Here is a 23,783-nt window from a genome sequence, read left to right as displayed (position 1 = left end):
CCTCGACGGAATTAAAACAATTTGCAAATTTGCAATCAGTGAGTCAGACGTAGAGAGTGAGGGAGATAAGAGAGGGTGTTAAGTGCTTGAGAAACTAAAGAGCAGAGCGAGAAGATGGGGAAAACAGGATGGGGAGAGATACTGAGAGATTTAGAGAGACTACGCTGCCTTTATAACAACAGTTGGGCATTGTCTCTAGCTAATTACCAAATACCAAATACAAATCCTCTACCTGCGCCTCAGTGGTGCTGTATTATTAGATTGGCTTGTTTTCATTGTAAAAACATCGTAGTCATGAATGCTGAACATGCATTTTTTTTTTGGGCTACATAAGCCCTATTCACACAGGATTAGTATTTCCTGGGGACCTCTGGTAATTTAGGACTTACCCACAATGTCAGTGTTTGGTGTGACACATTTGCACAGGATAAGCAAAGCCTGTAATTTACTTCTATTTACTGACATTCTGATTAACCACTTTGAGGCTCTATATGATAACCACCTTGTCTCTAGGGGCAGCATCACGCTACAGGGTACAGCCTGCCGGACATTTATTAGAAGAAGAAGATGTCCAAATGCATTTCACTTACCCTTCTACAAAAAAAACAAAAACAACAAGCGCTATATTTGCACGTAGTATGCTGTCTAAAACCTTCATTTACAATGTCCAGCACAGCCTCCGTTATTCTCGAGCGGAAAAATGTCTGCCCAAATATTACTGACAAGCGGATTGCAAAGTGGATTACTATTATCAGAGGACCTCTGTGTGCTGATATGTAATTTGCCCTAGTATTTGACAGGACATGGTGGATTCGCACAGGATTAAAAACACACACATCCTCCGCAAATATAAGAAATGGTGGTCCCCAGGAAATACTATACTACTACTAACTACTACTACTCCTACTATAAGCTGTGGCTTCAGATCATTTAAAAACATGGATTCATCGTGTCATGTACAGTGAAATCATTTAGTCTCAGTATTGGGAGGAACCAGGAGGTCAGTGTGTGAGTAGTAGGACACAGCAGTATTACAGCAGCTATTAAACAAAATGAAACCCAAAGTGAGTGTGAAATAAGGTGCTAATCATTGCAGAATGTATGTTTGCATAGTTTGTAAAGTGAGTTTCCCCCTCGGGACACAACAAACAGACAGCAGAGCAGCCCATCCAACAGAGAGGAGAGATAAGTGCAAAGAGAGAAAGGAGGCGAAGGAGGAGGAAGAGTAGACTGGGAGAGAGTAAAAGGAGTAAAGTGTTGCAGTTTTGTGAACGAGATTAAAATACCTGCTGCATGAAAAGGTGGAAAAAACACAGAGAGAGAGTTGTGGAAGAAAAATGTAGAGGCAGAAACATCAGACCTTCTCACAGGGTCCCTCTTTTTCACCCACACACACACACACAAATCAAGTGCACACCTACATGCTCTGACACCTTTTCCGCAGAGGGCATCAAAGAACGTGACACATTAAACATCAAAGCCCTCATAAACACACATGGAGAATCAGCTGTCAGCTCCTGTCTCTCTATCCTACCTTCTCCACCTTCACATGTGTGAAGGTGTGTGTGTGTGTGTGTGTGTGTGTGTGTGTGTGTGTGTGTGTGTGTGTGTGTGTGTGTGTGTGTGTGTGTGTGTGTGTGTGTGTGTACAGCATATTTACACGCATGTAAACCGAGTCTTGATCGTCAGTCCGAAAAGAAGCCCTCAGCTGCATCACACAAATGCAGCGGGCCATGCAGAGATTAAGCATGCCTTCCTTCAACCCATGAAAAGGAGAGGAAGGTGGAAAAGAGAAAGGAGGAAATTGTACTTCAAAAAGATCTATCTCACTGTTCCCATCTGAGTGCGGGTGTGTGTTTGTGTGTAACTGTAGGTGTGTGTGGCTTTACACATTACTTAGGTTTAGAAAAAGGCACAAAACAAGAAATAATCTCACTGTGTTGCAACAGGCACATCCTCAGTTATACCCAGATAACACAAACACTCAGGCACAGATACTAAAAACAGACAAACACCCACTCCCTCCCTTGCACACACAGTTTAAGTATACAAATATTTGCACATACAAATCAATACTGAAGAAATCGCTGGATTTCAATGGCAAAGCAATTAATACATAATAAGACAATTACAGTTTTCACAATTATATGGGTCATCTGTACACTTGATTCTGATTGTGCAGTAATGACATTCTATGGTTTGTAATCGTACAGCTCCTATAAATAACAGAATGAGGCAATGGATCCAGTTCTGAAGATTGATCACATCTGTACTAGTAAGTCTGTTAGCCAATTTAGTGTGGAGAAAAGGAAACATAGAAAAAGAAAGAAAAAAGAAAATCATGAAAATGTAAGATGAGAGACACAAAGCAAATATTAAACAGAACAGGCAAGATCTATGGCACAGTTTAAAGACCGGTCATTGGGAAGGAAAAGGACTGAAACAGACTTTGTCATTTACGGGTCAAATAAGCCTTTATCAGGAGCTCCGGTGAGTCATGCAATCCCACTGCACTTCGCTTTGTCTCACTTCAGCATCATTGGAAAAGTGCAGTTTAATGTGAGGTCTAAAAGCTAAGTACGCTTTTAAAGAAGGCTTAAGAGTTTACTACTGCTTTGGATGCAGTTTCAATTGCAGATCTTTTTTCAGTGCAAAAATATATATTAAATATATAAAGATTTATTAGTCTAATATTAGTGTCATGAATAGTATAATGATATGATTGCAGAAATAAACTCTTTATAGGTGAAAAAAACCTCTAATTTGTGTCGGTATCCTGAATCCCCTTGATGAGGTTAATACTTCGCCATAAAATTCTGTTTATTTATGACTTTGTAGTACTCTTCATTCAGATCATGTCCACAAGTTGTACAGGAGAAAAAACACATTACCCAGATTATGCAAACCACATTATTCAGAGGTAAAATGCAGAGCGAGTGCACACAAATCCAGTGTTGGTGACTGGACTACTGAGCATGCCAGGGCATCCAGATGAACGGCTTATCAAGCCGTGTGGGGCCAGTCAGTGCAGTTTAACTTAAGTAGATAAGTATCGGCTCTTAGCTTGGGTGAGAGGAGAAATTCAAGGACAGTTTAAAGGTGCAATGGGTCAAAGAATGGTGTGGAAAAGCTATCTGATGACGCTAGTAATTATATGTTGGTCTTGTGGCGCTACAGAGCAAGAGCAGGGATGGTGGCTGGACTATTGAGCGGGGCCATGATATACAGATTAAACTGCTTATCAAGCCAGTGGGGCCAGCTTATTTAGGTTGGATACGAAGTAGAAACTTGAAAGGCAGATACTGAGAGCACTGGCCTTCACCAAAGCCAATAGTACAGACATTTGTTAAATGAAATCAGTAATATACAAATGAATATATGCCTCTAACTCTATCAGAATGATGTCTGATGCTTGGTATGAAAGGCATCATGAACCTGCAGCTATCAAAGCCAAGTTATTACAAATTGTAAGCTTACAGTATACTGTAGCAAGTTTGAGCGATTATAATTATCTTACAATTGGGTAATCAGGATTGCGACTCAGATCCTGTTTAAAAAGAATGTGTCTTTCCTTAGCAAATGCTGTAATCAATGGAGTGTCATGAAATTAGTGCCACAAGTTTTCTTTAATTTAGCTCCTGGGCTGAGGTTATACGTCCTGGTCCAGTTGCCAAATACCTGCTCTTTAGTTGGGTGAGTGTAAGATTTAAAGGGACCATTAATGTGCGTAAGTGTTGGACAATGTGCCGCCAGTCTTAGGGCCGAGTAGATTTATGATAGCACAGCTGACACCCATTGCTGATCCTAACGATCATGTCAAGCATCATTTAACAGTAATGCTTGAGCCCCCTATAAGGCACGCTCACATTACTTTTATGAATTGATAACTGACAAATGTCAGTAATTTTTCCTCATTGCACAGAATAACTCTGGGCACTCAACTATGGCAAGTAGGAAAGGTCAAAGTGAAACCGGGAAGTCTCTCTGTAAAAAAAAAAAAAGAGGTGATTTCTACAGTTGAGAGTCAGAGTTATAATTTAACTGCTTACCTTTGTTTTCTTTTAGAAATAAAAGTATTCAAAGCAACTGTCTGTTTATACACTCTATGATTATGTTGCTTTTAACATGATATTATATAATTAGCCATGATTATCCTTTGGGTTATTTATCAGACCAAAATGCCAAACATTTTCTGCCTCTCAAATATGATGATTTGCTCTCAGGCTTGGGTTCGTTAGGAGGTCATAACTTTACTGAAAATGCCAATTGTAACTCTCTCTGGGCTTATTGCAGATGTGTGCATTAAAGCAAAAAGTAATATAGATTTATCAATCAGTTAAGAAAAGAAAAATTAGTCTTTGTTTTTTGTTTTTATTACACACATTGTGTTACCTTCAGCTTAGCAAACACAGAGAGAGAGCAGGAGATATGATAAAATGTCAGTTTCATCATTTACAATTTTATAATTGTAAAGAAGCATATGGGCACTCCCACATATACAGTGGTGACAGGTTGATATCACAGAGATGGTGAGACATGACATAAATATACATAAAATGCTTTCAGCATGTTCAATATTTAGGTCTGTCACAGTGACTTTCATTCCAATAAATTCAAAATCTAAAAAGAGGAGAGGAGAGGAGAGGAGAGGAGAGGAGAGGAGAGGAGAGGAGCGGAGAGGCGAGGAGAGGAGAGGAGAGGAGAGGAGAGGAGAGGAGCGGAGAGGCGAGGAGAGGAGAGGAGAGGAGAGGAGAGGAGCGGAGCGGAGAGGAGAGGAGAGGAGAGGAGAGGAGAGGAGAGGCGAGGCGAGGAGAGGAGCGGAGAGGAGAGGAGAGGAGAGGAGGGGAGGGGAGCGGAGCGGAGAGGAGAGGAGAGGAGAGGAGAGGAGAGGCGAGGCGAGGCGAGGAGAGGAGCGGAGAGGAGAGGAGAGGAGAGGAGAGGAGAGGAGAGGAGAGGAGCGGAGAGGAGAGGAGAGGAGAGGAGAGGAGGGGAGAGGAGCGGAGCGGAGAGGAGCGGAGCGGAGAGGCGAGGATGCAGTGTTAGTGGGAAATGTAGAATGAATGAGGTGAAAGTCTTTTTAGAAGACTGAGGGGTGAAAGGGGAAGATGACAATTTCTGGTGGTTGCTAAATAATAAAGGATAGAAAGAGACGTTGACACAGACCTGCATCTTCTCATCAAATCACACAAGTCCACCAAGAAGCTCACATATGAATAATGCAAACACACAGACTCACACACACACACATGTATTTCCACATTATAACCACACATACCTAGAGATTTACTGATGACATTGTGCATCAATTATACAAATAGAGTGAAGTGAACTTCATGTAGAGTTTCACAACCACCCACGTACACGCACAAACCCCACAAACACATACACATGCACAAAATACACAGACACACGCACGCGCACACACACACACACACACACACACAAACACACACACACACACACACACACACACACACTTCTATGCACAAAGGCCCCTCAAAATATAGCCTTACTCATGAGCCAGCATACTAATAAATAATACACCACCAAAACCAAGAGAGTGTCTCAATATTCTCTCTCTCTCTCTCTACTCCTCTCTCTATCACTCTCTCTCTCTCACACACACACTTACTCGCAGGCGCACAAAATATTACACCTCAAATTTGATTTTTGTTTGCAGCAATCAGCTGAAGTAAATATGAAAGTGTTGGGAGAAAGCTTTAAAGATCAAGGCTAATGAGGTACAAACTGACACATTTCTAGAAATCGTTGAGAGAAGGACTTAAGAGTATGTGGGCCCGGGAGGGGGAGCGTTATCTTTGCTGTATTGGCTTTATCACCTTGTGCAGCACACTGAATTCACCTGGTACATTAATATGGGAAATACAAATAAACTTGCCTTGCATAATCTGTTTCCTAAAAGTTGTGGAGGTGGATGAGGAAAGAATAGGCAAACAAGAGATAAGTACCAATATCTAAAATGCTTGTAAAAGAGAACATGACATCAGACAGCACAAGGAGGAGGACAGCGCCAGTATGCAGAATAATTAGAAATAGATGGGGGGAAGAAGGAGGATGATGATGATGATGATGAGGCCAGCAATGTACTATATAAATATTTAATACAGTAGGTCAGTTAGGATGGCGCTGCTACATTAAGTTGGCTTGACAAAGTAAGGACCCCAGATGCTGCTCAGCACAGTCACACTTAAGTCTGCACAAAAGTGCAAACAAACTAGAATGGCAAAGTAAGTCCTGTGTTGACAAAGTGCAACTCGCTGCAGCTTCTAGTACACAGGCAAAATGCATGAACGATCAATCCCCAACAGAAGAAAGTCAGACTGGCAGTGCTACAGATGCAGTTTCTTGAACTGATGTGCTGCCCAGAGTTGTGTTTTAGAAAGATTAAAACATGTCTCTGCATTTTTCTGGTGAGTCAAAGATTAAAACTCACTGGTTATACAGTTCACAAAAAACTCTTCTCCAAGTCGCTGGGGTTTCAACTCTCATCAGTAGTGGACTTCAGCAGGAAGGGTTACAGTACCCTTTTTATCTATAGACAATTAAAACTACCATTAACTCTTTAAAATATCAAAATGGTGCATATTGCTTGGACAGAAACCTCAAGTGAGCACTCATCAATCAGTGTAGATGCTTATGGGAAATTAACAATCTGCAACCATTTTAAAGCCCTCTGGGTGCATAATGCTTATTTTTTCTAGAGCTGGGGGAACATACCATGTGCTCTGGAAAGCTAAGCAGCCAAACCGACTGTAGCAGGTGATTTCAAAGCTTAGTTCCACTCTGGCTGAAGGAGGACCGGTCATTAAAATTACCTGCTGTAGTCCAACGACAGAGTTGGGCATCTATCAACCGTGAGGTCGGGTGTACAATCCCCAGCTCCTGCAGTCACATGTCCAATGTGTCCTTGGCTAAGACACTTAACCCTTAATTGTTTCCACTACTTTGTCAGTGGCGTTTGAATGTACAAATGGGATTAGTTAATACTGATGGACACTTAATGGGTCGGTTTGACCTGCGCCTGCGGTGTCAAAGCGCTTTGAGTAGTCAGAAGAATACAATAAAGCACGTTACAAGCTCAAGTCCTTCTACCATTTACTTAACTGACAAAAAACAATAAAGATATTAATTATTTCAAAGTAGTTGCATGGGATGAATTGGGTTCAAACATGTCCTTTGAAAGAAATGTAACCTGTAATGTTCTTAACAGAAATTTTTCTTTTTCTTTTTTGTGAAGTTGATATCCCTGATCAGGGTAACATGAATAATTATATTTTCGTATTATTATTGTCAAAGAATGACTTCCGATTAGAAAGAGCTAAATTTTTCCAATTCTTTTACTTGCTCTTTTGTAATATTAAATTACAAAGACTCAGGTCTTTTACCTGCTCTGTTGATAAGTGTCTCAAGATAACTCTTGTTATGAGTTGGTGCTATACAACTAAAGATTGACTGAGATTGATTGATTCATGATAGGTATACGAGTTAAGATGTCAAAATGTGGTATTGAAACGACCATCAGATCAGTCATGCCATGTGCATTCTGGGTAAATGCTAATTACAGTTAGATTTAGAGAGCACGCAAAGGTGGTGAATATAGTGCTTTAAGTTGAATTTATCTTCTTTACAAGATTCTACAGAAAAGCAGGTGTTTCAAACAGAAGGGCGGTCTTGTAATCAAAGCTGTTTTACATGCGGCCGTCTAAACCCTTTACATGGCGGACATTTTGACATGAGAGGAGACCCACATGTGTAATCAATAACACGAATGATCACATTGAGTTAATTAACATTATTAATCGCAGCTGCTTTTTCTCCAAACGACTGCAGTGAAAAAGACACAACTTGGACTACAAAAGTGATGGTGATAATTCAAACCATTAGTTACCAATGATATAGTATCCAAACAATTATGATAATATTTATGAAGCACCTGAATTTAACTTCCAGAAAAAATAAAAGTGCATATGCTTTCCTTACTTTGTTACTATAGTCTTTTAAAAAAAACTCTTGAAAAAGGAAGGAAAACTCAAGTATATATTTCAATAAACTCAACTCTATCTTTCAATGTGTGAGCTGATCAATTGAATTACAATTAAGTAACCACTGCAGGTTAGTATGTTAAAGGGATAAAAGGTAGGCACACTAAACAAGAGCTTTTGAATTATGAAAACTGCTCTGGCAAACAGGACGCGCTGTGTGCCGCAGCGTGTTTGTGTGGAAATGCTCAGCAGATGTTCTGCAAACCCTCATGCTAACAAACATTGCTCCAAACACGTCCACTAACAAAGAATAAGCTCAGGAAGAGCCACTTCCAAACAAACACCTAAGGTAGCCTTGGAAGGGAAGCTGCTGTCACTTGACCGGCCTCAGAAGAAACACAGCCAAAGAATATCTATTCAGAAACAGCAGTTTAAAATACAAAAGCTTTTGAAGTATCCACAGAATAAAAGGCACTTTCTTTCCAAAAAGAAATCTACACATACTCATTATCAGTGTTTGTACAACTTAAGAAACCATTCAGATAATACAGTAGTAGTATGAACATTAGAGTCACACATGTCACATCAAACATCTCTCTTTGAACAGTGCTGAAAGCTGTGAACAGAGGGAGTTCAGTTGAAAACCTCTATAGCACAGACGTAAAAAAAAAAATCCTCTTGACACTAACAGAATGTAAAGGCTGGCTGGTCCCTCAATGGCTAACAAGCAGCAGTCCCTTAAGCACTGAAAGCTCTTCAGTTTAAGCACACAGAGACAGGTCCCAAAGCCCTAGCTACTAACAGAACATATACACGCTACTTTCACAGGATTGACTGAGAAGTATAGCATTTAGTTTGCAGATGTTGGATCCCTATAGTAACAAAGACTAATTCAGTATTTAACAAGAGGTCAGTCCCAGTGTGTGGTCTACTGTAGTATTTAACAGCCCTGCAGTCCCCAGGCAAACACAGAATAGCATTTTATCACAGCCCATATCCCCTAAGCTAGCATAGCCTAGCTCCGAATGGAGAAGCATAAGGTCTAACCACTAACTCAGAGAAGCATGTAATGGAAAGTGGTTTGACAAAGCGCACAGCATAACCAAAGAATGTAATATTTGAGTGGAACACAGCATGTCCCCCGATGCTTGAAAACACAATTTCCTCAACTAACCTTAAAAGTTTCCTTTTTCCCCAAACAAAAGTTGAGGAAGTCTAAAGTTAATTTTGCTGCTTATGCAGCACTTTTAAGCCAGACAGACTTTGAGGCCAGCGTTTCTGCTGAATTTAAATACTGTTGAAGAAAAGGGGGTCTGCTTTATCTTGATTTTTATTAGCGGAGATAGTCAAGATTGCATCTGTAGAGAAACAGACTTTTAGTCTCTTACTGTGACAAATGCAGTGTTGTTCTCAGTGGGTTTAAAGTGATTAATAGAAAAAGAAGAACCCTAAGTCTGCTGCTTCTACACTAAAATGTTTGATATTAAAAATGCTCAACGCAGCACATCCCAGAATCAAATCAAGTGTCTAGACCAGAGGTGGACTACTTCTCCATGGATGCAAAATATAGACTTGAATTATATAAGCAACTGAACTTCTAATTATGAGATTTAAACATGAAGGCTTTGGTGTGTGTGTGTGTGTGTGTGTGTAAATAAAGCAATACTTGTAAAAGTGGTTTCAGTATTTCTCTTTGTTGAATAAATTGACAGAACATAACTTATACGCTTGGAGTCTGATCACTTCCATTTATGTTTAGCTCCTTTGGTAGCCAAAACTTTAAAGTTTGTATTTTTCATCCTAAATTTCATTTTTGTAAAGATTTTTCTAACATGGGATACTTAACCATTTAACAAAAAAAATCCAATATATTTCAAATATTTCACTGCTATAAATTCTTGCTATTTAGATTTCTGAATTCAGTGTACAAAGTTTAGTGGTGAAATTAAATATTTTCTCTTGTTTATAACTTTCAGATCCTTCTGGCCTCATTTGCCTAGAGAGGATCTTTACCTGTCATCGAGATACTTAACTTGTTTCTTCAGTGTGCTGCATTGAGCATTTTTGTGCTATTCTTGTATAATTTCCCTTTTTCCAACATTGTCAAGGATGGTCATAGAAATTCTGAACCCACCACTGTGTTGGAAACAGTAAGAGACTAATCTATGTGTTCTGCCGCAGGTTTACCATAATTATCTCAGGGAAGTCATAAACTCACATTTGTTCTCAGAAATCCATTAAAAACAGCTTGCAGACATATTGAAGAACAAACAGCCATCCATCACAGCCATCTAATACATTTCTCTCCTGTCAACGTGTCAGTTGAGATATTTTACAGTTTACAGACTTTTTTAAGTCCAGCAAAAACAAGTGATCAGTTCCCAATGCCTGATGGGATTAACAGGAGATTATTAATCCACTGTCACAGTCTTGTTAAAGTGCTAGAGATGAATGATAGTTATTGGAGCAAAAATCTCTTCCACAGACAACCATCAACACAGCTTTTAATTTCCGTGTTTGTCAGCTCATTTGTGCCATATTGCATTTCAGACTCTTATTTACGGTGGCCGGTAGGGGTCAAACGCTTAGCAACTGATGAAACGACATACATTTAGAAAAACGTGCGGCATATATAGAAAAGCAAATGCAAACTACCACAACAAATGCAAAGACACAAACGCGCTGCAAATAGGCAAAACAACTGCATAAGCATCAAACGTGCTACGAGTACAGAAACGAAACTTAAGTCAAAACACACACAACCAGAAAACAACTGCAAACACAACTGCGTTTCAGTAACATTGAAGTTATTCTGTGTCTTTCAACGATACAACTTCCCCTATCTAAACATAACTTTCTGTTCCTAGCTGTCTGTCTTACTCTCTGCCGTAAATAAACCGAAATAAACAGTTCCACAGCGCCCCTACAGGCCTGGAGCACTTCCGTTTAAGGATTAACTTGCAGCGTTTCTGTGTTTGCGGTTGTTTTCTGGTTGTGTGTGTTTTCACTTAAGTTTCGTTTCTGTACTTGCAGCACGTTTGATGCTTATGCAGTTGTTTTGCCTATTTGCAGCGCGTGTGTGTCTTTGCATTTGTTGTGTTAGTTTGCATTTGCTTTTGAATGTGCAGCGTTTCTATATATGCTGCACGTTTTTCTAAATGTATGTCGTTTCATCAGTAGCTGATCGTTTGACCCCTACCGGCCACCGTACTTATTGGTTTGAATGCATCATCAGATATCTGAGACATACGGCTTCATAAATTCAAAGGATATTTTTTTATCAATGTATGTGGAATTATTTATAATCTAATTTTGAGTAATTCTGAATAGTAAAGTAACAGCAACCCTTCTTGCTATCTCATTGCTTTAGTTTGTTAGAGAATTTTCCAAAAAAATTCATCATTCATACTTCTCTAAAGGAAAAGGGGAAAACAGTAAATAAACATTTCTGTAGAGTAAAAGAGAGCCATTCTCTGACAATGACAAAAAAGTAAAAAAAAAAAAAAAAAAGGAAGGAAATGAAACAGCCTTCTTTTAAGCCCGAGACTAAAGAACATAAAAGGCTTCTACAATAGTTTGATTTCCTTTAAAACGTCAGATGAGATTTATTCCCTAATTGGGACTACAAAGCCAGTTACGCGTGTTTGTTTCTGTAGGTTGTAGATGATTTAAAAAATAAACCTGGTGATAAAGTAACTGCTGAGGTTTATATAATTTCTTCCTATAATTTGCTCATTATAATCCTGGAGAAAAAAAACCCTGTTTCTCAGCTCTGTTAAAAATGCATCATCATTTGTGCACCTAGAAAACAATCTATTCAGCTGTCCTACTATAAATCAGAAGCAATGCGCTGCAGTGCTGCCTCTTTGAGAAATGGTGCTACATCAGTGTGCAAAGAATCAACGAGAAAATTTAAAAGAAATGACATAATTATTTGGCTGTGGAAGGAGAAATGAATTTCAAGGCAGAACTTCAACAAAGAATATTGTATCGGATGGTAAAAGTGTGCTTGCCAAACACTGCACGTAAAATCTGTCTCCCGTGTGGTATAGCCCAAGGTTGTGTGCATGGTTGGCCCTGGCTATGCAAGTGTCAAAATGCTGCTCACGGCAGAGTCTATAATCACAACACCTGTTTAGGAGAGATTACAGCCGAATCTGCCAGAGTGCTGAAAGGCCTCTGCTTTATTAAAACTGAAGTGTCTGTCCAGGCTGTGACATCCACATCCACATCCACACACACACACACACACACACACACACAAACACACACACACAGGCATCAGTGTGGCAGGAAAAAGAATAGGATGTGCTGTCTATATATGGTGTGTGCTGCCTCTGCTGTTGAGTAATAATAACTGTTTGACTTATGGAGCGTCAGAGAGAAAGTGATGTTAATGTTATTTCATCCCCCTACATGGGAAATTAATGACACAGCCAAGCCTATTCCTCCCTCACTTTCTCTCCTTCCCTGTCGGTGAATGAATTTAAAACAGCTCAAGAAGAGAGCAAGACCCTGCATCCTCCTCTCTGCTCTGGCAGCCTTCATTGGCAAATCAAAGAATTGCCAGTTTGATATTTATAGCTGAAGTGCCTTTGGGTGAAAAAAATCCCACTCTCTCTCTTACTCTCTCTCTGTCTCCCTCAGCCCACTGATGGTGACTCTGTTGGACTTTAGAAACCTTAGGCCTGGTTTAAAAATGGCAGCGCACAGTGAGTCAGCTGGTCCCAGCTGACTACCTCGGCGTGATTGCCGGACTGTGCTAAACAGGAAGAGTGCCGCAAGTACTCAAACAGGGCGGCTAGTCAGGGTAAGCATCAGGGCACTTGTCCAACACCAATGCGAAGCAAAAGGATCTGGCTTGTGTAGGAATGCCACAAGGGAGAGGATTAATTAGTCAATTCATAGTGTGTTAGTCTTACAGCTTTAAGAGAAGAGCTGCAGGCCCTGCTGAATACTAAACATTGGTTTATCCCAGTTTTTGTTAAAATTACATTAGCCCATGTGTTTCTAAAGAGAGCTGTTGACAGTCAAGGCATTGTGTTTTCTAAATACCGCCAAATAAGTTTATACAATGACACAGGCATCCAGAGGGCATGTCGGCTGTGTGCAGGGAGGATTCAGGGAGAAACGCAGAAAATGTTTGCTGGGGGGGAGGTTAGACAAATCACTAATTCTGCAGAGGAAAGAAAAACGGTAGCTGAAGGGGGATTCATTCATTATATATAAGCCTTACTCAGGTCTGTGTAAGCCTTTTTCATACCAAAAACACTCCCACAACACTATTGTGCACACTCGCTGCTTTCTGGAATACACACAGTAAAAATCTTGTTGCTACATTTAGTTTAAGCAGCAACAGGCCAATGTACGCTAATCCTCTCTCTCTTCCAGCCTCTGCTGAGTTTGTCCCCTTGTGAGTCCATCTCTCCACCCCCCTCCATTTAATACCACCTCCTTCTACTCCCCATCTCCACTACTCCTTCCCCTTTTTCCAATCCAGCCACTTGTTCTCATCGCTTTTGTTCACACGACAGTCACCATCCACCGTTACCATGGCAAATCGATGGTCAGTCTACAGATGGGAGCGGATTCATTTCTCCTTAGCACACACATACATACACACACACGCACACACACATGCTTGAACACTTGATGTGTTTGCTTCCTGCTCTGGCATTCCACCACTCTGGTAATGGATAGGTGTCGATGTGCTGCATGGTTCAGTGCATGCAGGCAGATGTGCTCGTGTGTGTGTGTGTGTGTGTGTGTGTGTGTGTGTGTGCGGTGAATGTGTCAAAGATCAGATAAGTAAATCTATTTCCTTTACTAATTAAAGGAAGGCACTTCTCCTCTAGGAAAAGAGAGCATACCAAATGTCAGGGCATAGTGTGTAAGATTGGATAGCCACACACATACATACACACACACAAAAACTCACATATGCACAAATAACTTTTGGCGGTGTGTAAATTATCTCTTCTATGCATCTGTGGGGGTGGGTTGTACATGTGTATGTGTGTGTGTCTATGAGTGTAAGTGCTAAGTGTCCAATGGGGGAGTTAGAACAGCTACATGGCAGATGCTTGAAGCCAGTGGCTATTAGACAGCAGAGCAGAGATAATAGGCTACGGCTACCATTACCTACTACGCCCTATTAGCCAGTACCCAACCTGGAGACAAACAGTGAGACACACACACAGATAAAGCAAATCAGTACTTGCACACATTTTTGTTTATGTCAATCTCTGTTGATGTGCATGAGTACAATCTATTGGGCAGTGCACACTTGAAAGATTGATGATGGAAAAATGGGAGAAGACAGAAGAGCCAGAGAGGAAGGATAGGAGGGCTAATTTACCAGGCCTTCTATTAGTGAGACAGATCTTCTCCAGATGGGGAAGGAGGGGGAGAGGTAAAGGCAAGATGGAGAGGAAGCAGAGGAAGTGCTAACACATTCAGAGAAAAAATTGCATTACAGTGCATGTAAGAAGATGAGCTGAGAGTTGACAGGGAGCGAGGAGGTTGAGGGAGAGAGGCATGCAGGAAAACCTCTCCGTGTGACATTCAATAAAAAGAAACAAGAGGAAAAGCTCAATTCTAATATCTGAGTGTCTGCAGCTGACGTTTCCTTGTGTGCATGTGTGTGCTGAGGAGAGTGTGAGAATGACACACGTCACATGCTGGCTCTGTGTATCCATCTGTCTATCCATCCAGCACTCCTTCCATCCTTCTGTCACCAGCAGGTTTGATGCCACAGCTCTCCACGCACACTTTTGGGAAAAAAAAAAAAAAAAAAACTGGTGGAGGCTCTGGTGTTGGTGAATGAGGGAGGAGAGGGTTACTCTATGAGGAGGTTTAGTGATGATAAGAATGATGATCATGATCAGGCACTGGTCTCTCTTCAACTCCTCCTCTCCCTTCCTATCTCCTTTTCTCTGCCTCTCTCCATCTCCCCTCCTGCCTCAACACACTTTACAGAAGTTTGAACCACTGGGAGATCATTAGCACAGGATCAAACCCGACACTCACTGTCCACACACACACACACACACACACACACACACACACACACACACACACACACACACACACACACACACACACACACACACACACACACACACACACACACACACAGAAAAAAGGGAAATGGGGCACACAGAGAAGCACTGCAGCTTAAAATCCAAAATATAGACTGAGGCAGACAGTGTATCTCTGTATGTGTGTGAGTCTGTGAGGTTGAGAGGAGGGGAAAGGGATTGATTGAGCACTATTCCTCTTCTGAGGAGCAACAAAAACTAGCTGAACCACCTAATCTGAAACACAGAAAAAAAATCCACATTTACTTGAACACACTTGACAGACGTGTGTGCACACTCTGCCACATGCACATAAATTGAGCAGCCACCCACACATCACAAGCTCATTCAATGACTCCGAGCAGCCTCTCTCTCTCTCTCTCTCTCTCTCCTACACTCTTTCCAGCACACAAAGAAAAAAGAAAGTTGGATTCACACACAGAACTTATATTCTACTTATATTCTTCACTGTCGCTCTCGAGACAAATGCACTCATGCACCCTTGTACGTGCATGCAGAACCGCAGCACCCAGACTTGCAGAGACACACACAGTCACAGTCAGTCTCTCCATCAGGAGCGTGTTGAATTATTCAGTCTAAGGGAAGTACACAAGACTGTTAAGAGTGTATTCAGTGTTGGCCTGAGGGCCGGCCTCTGCTCTAAAAGCATGATGTCACTGCCAGCCCTCTCCTCAAGTCCCTTTTCTTGCTCTTTTTTTATCTATTTGACATGAGTTTTCCACTGCCTCAGTTTCATTCCACTGGTTACATTTTGGCTTTGATGGCACATTTGATGCTTAATTGGGTCCAAAAAATTGCGATGTTGGTATCCAGCCAAGCTTGTGCGTAGAAAACTTTAAATAAAACAAGAAGTTTATACTGTGCGAGGAGTGGTCATGCTTTTAAAGTTTTATTCCAACAATCTGTTTTGCCTGACAAGCCATATTTGTCTTTTAAACTGCATCCATTTCTGTCTCTCCTAATTTTTCTCTCATTCGTTCCATTTCACCCTTTTTTCTTAGACCTTCCCCCTTTCCTCCCTCCCCTGCCTTCTGCAGGTTTGCCAGCTGTTCAGCTGAGCCACCGAAGCCTTTCTCAGATGTAGGTCACTCTCTCAATTAAGGCAATTAGCAGCAGCCGGGCGAGACTGTGAACGAGCCGCTCTCATTACAGCAACAGGAGCCATAGGCCCGCATCACATGGTTAGCACTTAACACTCCACTTGGCACCTGCATTAGCCTTACCTAGTGCCAATCTGGCAGTACGGGTGCAGGACAGTGCAATTATTTACATGTACTACCACCGAACTGGCCTCTGCAGGAGAAATGAGCCAAGCTGTTCGATCAATAACACTATTTAAACTGGATTGGTTTTACAGGGTGCGTTATTTCACGGATCATTTATAGAAGATAAAGAATTCATGCTCACAGGCTTGGCGTAAAATTGTTCTGATAATTTGTGCTCTGTCAAAGGACAACTTTTAATAGACGACTGATAAAATTCAACACTTCACAAAAGACCTCTACCAGAGGCGGTGTTTGCTTGAGTCCAAAACCTCGCTGCCCACAGTACATGAGGAATGACAATCTGCCGGCTGCCACACAGTAAACCCATTATTGAGATTATAGTGGTGTCACTTGGAACTGGATTGCTCTTATCAGATGACATTTCAGACGGCTGTTCCATCCTTTTTCTCATTTTTACTCATTTTCAATACTGAGGGAAAAAAAAAAAAAAAAAAACAGCCACTGCTGTAAGACCGTGAAATGTGGCTGAACATTTGAACAAAGCTGATAAATACACTTATTAAAATCTTGAAGATATACATTGTGTATCAATGACCATGTCTAGATGACAAACACAGTTAAACAATAGAACATTTAGATAAAAACAATTTCAGAAAATCTTGCAGTAAAACTAATAAAATGTGAACATTATCTACACGAAGATCGTCCGACATGAAAGCATCCGCAGTGAGCTGATCTGTAATGCAATCATTTAGGATGTGTCAGGCTTGTAGCCCCGACGGCCATTATTAACTGGCTGTAGTGTTGTAGGCCTCTCTCAGAATACTCTGATCCAAATCTTCGGCTAACTAGCCTCGCACCAATAACAGATGATTAGTACTGGTCTGGAGAACAATGTTCTTGGATGCATCACCATGAGCTAGCCTAGCAACACCTCTGGCCATCATTAAACTGCTGCAGTGAGGTAGCCAGTTTTTCTTCCACCATATTGCACATTTTCCCCATACATTCACACACACACACACACTGTAATTAATAATGTTTTATTTTGTTCCCAAAGTTACGTGCCAACATTGTTATGATGAATTTTCCTCCAAACTACTTTATAAAGACAAAAAAGGAGTTTCACAATTTTCTAATTAGAAGTCCGTCCATACACACCAGTAATTAGTTCCCAAGTCTCAAATGTCCACAACTGAATAAGTTAACATTCACCCTATCGGAATGGGAAAGGTCAGAATTTTTTTTTTCCCTTTTCACATTCAACAGGCCCATATTGTTATCATTAACATGTATAGAGAATATGTATGAATGAGGATATGCAAGAAACGAGCTGACATTTAATGCATTTATGTTTAATGCTGCGCAGGACAAAGGCACATAAACATATTGGTAATTGCAAAGATGGTTGTTGAATGTAAATGTACAGGAGAACTTCTTCAAGATAACTACATATAATGATGTTATCATGGAATCAAATTGTTTTAAGGGCTTTAATCAGTATAGTAGATACAGACCTTGAATGCAGTGACTGGAGTTTCTAGAGAGGAAGGGAAAATTATTTTTTAAGATTTTGCTTAAAAAATGGTGAGAAATAGGAAAAAACTGCCAATACATAGAAATATAAAGCAATAGCAATTGTATTTATATAGCACATTTCATGACAGATAAGCTCAATGTGCTTTACATCAAAATCAAAACACAGCATACAAAAGAAAGAAAGCGTTGCCACAGTCATTAATAATTCATACACAAGACAAAGCAAACATCAGTTACCACAAAAGTGATCATACACACACACACACACACAAAAAAACTATTCATATGCTTTCGAGAACAGATAGGTTTTGAGTTTTGTAGAAACAGTAGTAATGGACCTCAGGTCAGCAGAGAGATTGTCCCATAGAGGACCACAGTAACTGAAGGCCCCCTCTCCGGACTTTGATCTGATTCTGGGTACGGTTAAGAGATCTTCACCTGATGACCTGAGGGTCCGGGTTGGGTTGTAGTCTGTGAACAGGCCAGAAATGTACTGAGGAGCTGAACCATTGAGTGCTTTATGGACTAAGAGTAGGATTTTGAAGGTGATTCTGTTTTGTACGGGGAGCCAATGGAGAGTTTTGAGGACTGGAGTGATATGATCAAATTTTGTCGTACGGGTCAGGACTCTGGCTGCTGAATTTTGAATAAATTGAAGTTTTGCTACAGATTGTTTGGATAATCCGGCATATAAAGCGTTGCAGTAATCTAACCTAGTTGAGATGAAAGCATGGACTAATTTCTCGGCGTCAGTTTGGGAAATGAAGGATCAGAGTTTTGATTTGTTCTTTGAATGGTAAAATGCTGTTCTGGTAAGGTTGGAGATATGATTGTCAAAACTATGGTCAGAATCCAAAATAATGCCAAGATTTCTGGCCTGCTCACTGTATTTCATGGACATGGATTTGAGGTGAAGATGGATGTGCTGTCTCTGATTTTTAGGACCAATGGTGAGTATTTCTGTCTTGTCTGTGTTTAGTTTGAGAAAGTTGCTGGACATCCAGGTGTTGATATCTTTTATGCAGTCTGTTAGTTTGTTTATAGGACTGAGATCTTCAGATGAGAGAGAGATGTACAGCTGTGTGTCGTCAGCTTATGAGTGGTAAAATATGTTGTGTTTCTGGATGATTGTACCGAGCGGAAGCATGTATAGATTAAAAAGTAATGGCCCAAGGACTGACCCTTGTGGGACCCCAGAGTTAATTTTGGTTTCTTTAGATTTACAGTTGCCAATAGAAATGTAAAATGTCCTGTCTTTTAAATATGAAATGAACCAGTCAAGCATAGGGCCTGATAGGCCAACAGAATCATGAAGCCTTTCTGTCAAGATTCACAGTGTCAAAGACAGCTGTGAGATCAAGTAGCACTATAATTTATGTTCTCTGATGGTCACTGTTGATTCTAAGGTCGTTTATTATTTTTACAAGTGCTGTTTCAGTACTGTGATGTTTTCTGAAACCAGACTGGTATCCGTCGTATATATTGTGATCTGAAAGGTATTTGTCCAGTTGAATGTAAACAACTTTTTCAAGTATTTTACTAATGAATTGGAGGTTTGAAATTGGTCTGTAGTTACTGAGTATTGAAGGATCTAAGTTGCTTTTCTTCAGCAGGGAAGTAATAACGGCATTTTTAAGAGAAGAAGGAAAAATGCCGGTCTGTAGAGAGGTATTTATAATGTTTACAATGTTATCGATGAGGCAATGTGAGACAGTTTTGAAGAGTTTGGTGGGGAGAGGATCGAGACAACAGGTGCTAGATTTCAAATGCTTAATTATTTCCTCTGGATTTTTTGAGTGTGTTGGGGAGAAGTTAGACATTGTAGTAATGGCACTAAGTTGTTGTGAATGTGTGTGTTTGAAATATCATTTCTAAGGTGAATATGGACCACTTTTTGACAACACTTTTTTTTCCGCACTTCCAGAAGAATATGAAGACATATATAATATTGACAAGAGTGAGATGAGAATTGCATGAAAAATTCAAAATAATCTGATTATATGCCTTCTTAAATTGTTATATATCGCATGAAAGTGCCTTCATTCTGTGTGAATTTGAACTTTCATCGATTTTGGATCATTACTAACAAAATCTCTGTAAATGTGCATTGAAGCCTTGCTGAACAAATGGAGTCTTATCAAGAAATGAAATGTAACCATGAAAATGTTTATTTTATAAAGACTTTATTTTTTGGAGATACCGCTGAAGGCTTTGTTATCAACAAGATGTATATTTCTTCTAAAGAGAACGCAATAATCTGTCTCTTCATATAATGTCATTCAGTAGGTCATTGACATCATAAAAGCTTTTTACTGTTAAGGATGGAAGTGGCTTTCTGCCCACAAAATGTCATTTTGAATTGCATTTCCTAGAAGTTTCTTGAACTTTCTAAACTAGAAGACTGAGTTGAAAGTATAGTCCAACAAAACATCTTGTTACATGGACAAAAAATGTCAACTAGCCCTCACTACTCTGATATCAGAATTGAGTTTTTGTGTCAGACCTTTTTTTTTTCTTTTAAAAAAACAGCAATATGACACTCACACCCACTTCCATCAGTATCAGCTGGTAGAGGTGAGAAAGGAGCAGGGCTTGACCTTTCTTTCAATCTCTCGACTATATCTCGTTTTCAAAACATGATGCATTTCCCTCAGAGATACTGTCTGAAAATGTGTGCTTTAATCCCTAAATTTTACAGTTTTCATGCATGTTGTAATAAAAACATTACAGATTAGATAGACAACACTTCAGTGCTTTCTCACTCAGCATGTGTGCATTTTACCCAAATTGAATGGAGGACTGCGTATAATGGCCATGCTTTGATGCCATTTTGATGCAGTCAGATGACGCAAAAGCTAGATATCTTTTACACTCAGACTAATTGGTACCCATCTAGTGATACAAATTATGAATCCTTTTTAGGTTTGGTTTGGATTTAAGAGGGACGTGTCAAACCTGAAGAACCCCAGAGAGACATGAAAAAGTAAGTAAAGCTAATATGCACTTTTTAATTTTTTTTATTTGTTACATCTCATATAATTTAAGCTACATTTTAATAAAACATCATCATACACCCACTATTGTTTGCATGTCCTGCCCTATTGCCTTCTATTAACCACTAAACAGCTTTCATCATTACCAAGTATTGATTTAGAGCCTTTCAAAAAAGAGTTTTGTAAGGGCACTATTTTAAATAATTTATATATGTGGGGTTGTAGGGTTAAATTATGTGTCTCAATGTTACACTTTATGTCCACTTATCTACGTTAAATCAATAAAAAGGGTCTTCAAGAATTAGCTGAAGTACAGGTAAGCAAAATGATGTGAGATCTGCGGTTTGGCAGTGATGAGCTGCTGCAGTGTCTTATCACTGTTCATCATCTTCCCCATGACTAATGCTGATGGTGTCATACAAGAACCGCCCAAGACAGGCCATCTCATGACACCACACAAACACACAACGCACGCACGCACGCACGCACGCACACAGACACTACCTCACTCTATCTCTCTCTCTCTGAAGGGTTTGTACTGTGCATCTTCACATTTCTCTCTCACACTTATTCTTTTCTTTCCCTCTCTCATCCTCTTAAATCGCCTCGTACTTAACAGCTACCATATATGGTTCAATTATTCTTCAAGCCCTCTCAATTTCCTCTCTCTCCACAGTTCCTTTCTCTCTGCTCTCTCTTCCTCTTGAACGTCTAATATCACTGATCAACTGTGTCTCTCCATCCTTCTCTTTATCCTTCTCTCCCGCTTTGCTTCCCCAATACGTCCCCCTCTCCTCCCCTCACCATCACTTCCTCTGCTGTTTATTGCCTCCTTCATCCTCTCTCTTTCTCTTCCTCTCTCTGATCTGCTCTGAGAGTGTTATTTATACAGCAACAACCCACGCAGAGTGGAGCGGAGCAGAACAGAGCAGTGAAGGGAGTTTGACTTGCCGAAGTGGGCATCACCTTAGAAACACAACAAAACCCGTCTCCTTTACTCCATCTATCCTAACACCACTCTGTTCCTGTCTCTTCAACTCATAACTACTTGGCTGTTAAGACTTTCTTACTGAAGCTGTGCAAAAAAAAAAATGTTTCAATAGTTCAAGGGCAGTGGTTCAAAAGGAGGAGGGAGCATCAGAAGCACGTCCAAAGCCGAGGCACTAAAAAAATGAAAATATCACACATACACACACGTACACACACACACGCACAGCGAGGAAGGCTGAGATTCATTTCATATACTGTTATTTAACATAATATCAAAGGAAAGGGACATATTTGAAGTGTGATATTATTATATTTTCTGTCATGAGGGATTAACGGCACACAGTTATTACAGAAAGCATCTGTCATGTTATCTAAGCTGTGGTGATGTAGATTCTACATAAAATGTAGAGTCATTTTCTGTAACCCTCTCCCGTCATTTAGATATTGAAATACCATATTATGGAGTGAGTCAGAGCTCGGTATGGAGGTCGGAGAGATGGGACTGACTCAAAAGGTTGCTGATGTGAACTATTGACTGGAATAAATAAAAAACTAATGAAAAATCTGATGCATGCTAACTCCACTTTACCTGGAAGAGAGAAGAGAAATGAAACCAGACGCCCACCCTCACTCCGCCTGTTTGCCTTTTCGCTTGTATCTTCTGCATTCACATCTTTTTTTTTTTCTTCTTTAACTTCCTTTAAATGCCACTCCAGGAGCCTATTTACTGTGTAAGCTAGAGGTTATATACAGATAAATGCTGATGAACTCTTAAGTAGGGGGATGTATTATTTATTCAAACATCATACGAGGTAGACAATGTTTACCAGCTTTATATTTATTTCAGATAACAAGGCCATTTGGGATTAGGACTGTAACTAGCTATTATTCTCTTATTGATGAATGTATCCATTATTCATCCAGTTAAACATGCACATTGTCTATACGAAACATCGAAAACAATAAATAATGCACAATTCAAGAGCATAGACATCATCCTGTGTGTTGTCCGACTGTTTAAAACCAGCAGATATTTGATTAATGATACCAAAAAGAGAAAAGCAACCCTGCTTCACATTTGAGAAGCTTAAACAATAGGCAGCTTTGACTTTTATCTTGATCATTTCAATGTATACCTGTGAGAGAACCGATCATCTTATTGTCAATAAGAGATTTCCTGTCAATCAACTATTGACTGTTCCAGCTCTTCTGTTTGTAATGTTCACACTGAAATACTAAAGCCACTGCCATTTCACAAAATGATATCATCCTCTTGCCATTTTCTTTAGCTGCTTTTTACTATTCAGGGTTGTTGTTAAATTTAAGTTAATATGACAGCTAAGAGAGACTTTTACCAAGTCACTTCCTCCAGTTATCCCCAGCTAATGTAAAGGGTTTTTTTTCAGGCCAGTTGGAAACATAAAGTCACGTAGTTTTATTACTCAGAGTCTCTTCCAAGGTGACACCTTTGAAGGATGCATCGTTGCAGGACACGAAAACCCGTGTGGGCTTATCTCGCATGGCCAGAAAAAGTCTTTTTTTTTCATAGCTTATTTGTCTCTTTTTATTTGACAGTGAAAGATGTAGAGAGGAAAGTCAAGTAAAGAGAATTCGATGACATGCAGAAAATGGCATAAATTGAAATTGCAGTAAGGACTCAGAAATGTGCTTTTCTAACGGATGTGCGCAGAATTGAATACTTTATGCCACAACCTGCAGATTATTGAAACAGGTGATGACTTGTAACAGTAAATTACTGCACTTACTAGCAGCTTATCTCCTTTACCACTACACTCCAGCTCTGACATTGCCGCAACAACCAGCAGCAAAGTCAAGCGCCTGCCCCCTCTTACACTCATACATGACTGCGACCCCGAGCTATTCCGCTCCTTCCACTTGATACAGCTGCTCCCCTCTCATCAGAATATAGCG

At 40.1% G+C, this 23,783-nt stretch overlaps 1 protein-coding gene across 2 annotated transcripts in view; it reads right to left on the bottom strand.

Moving 5' to 3' along the window:
• grin2ab (glutamate receptor, ionotropic, N-methyl D-aspartate 2A, b) overlaps nt 1-23,783 on the bottom strand; it is a 114,022-nt gene that overhangs the window by 36,399 nt on the left and 53,840 nt on the right. The gene's annotated exons all lie outside the window — the stretch shown is intronic.

Source organism: Labrus bergylta, chromosome 1 (assembly GCF_963930695.1).
Source record: "Labrus bergylta chromosome 1, fLabBer1.1, whole genome shotgun sequence".
NCBI lineage: Eukaryota > Metazoa > Chordata > Actinopteri > Labriformes > Labridae > Labrus > Labrus bergylta.
Note: the sequence above shows the minus strand (reverse complement) of the source record. Positions and strands in the feature narration are given on the sequence as shown.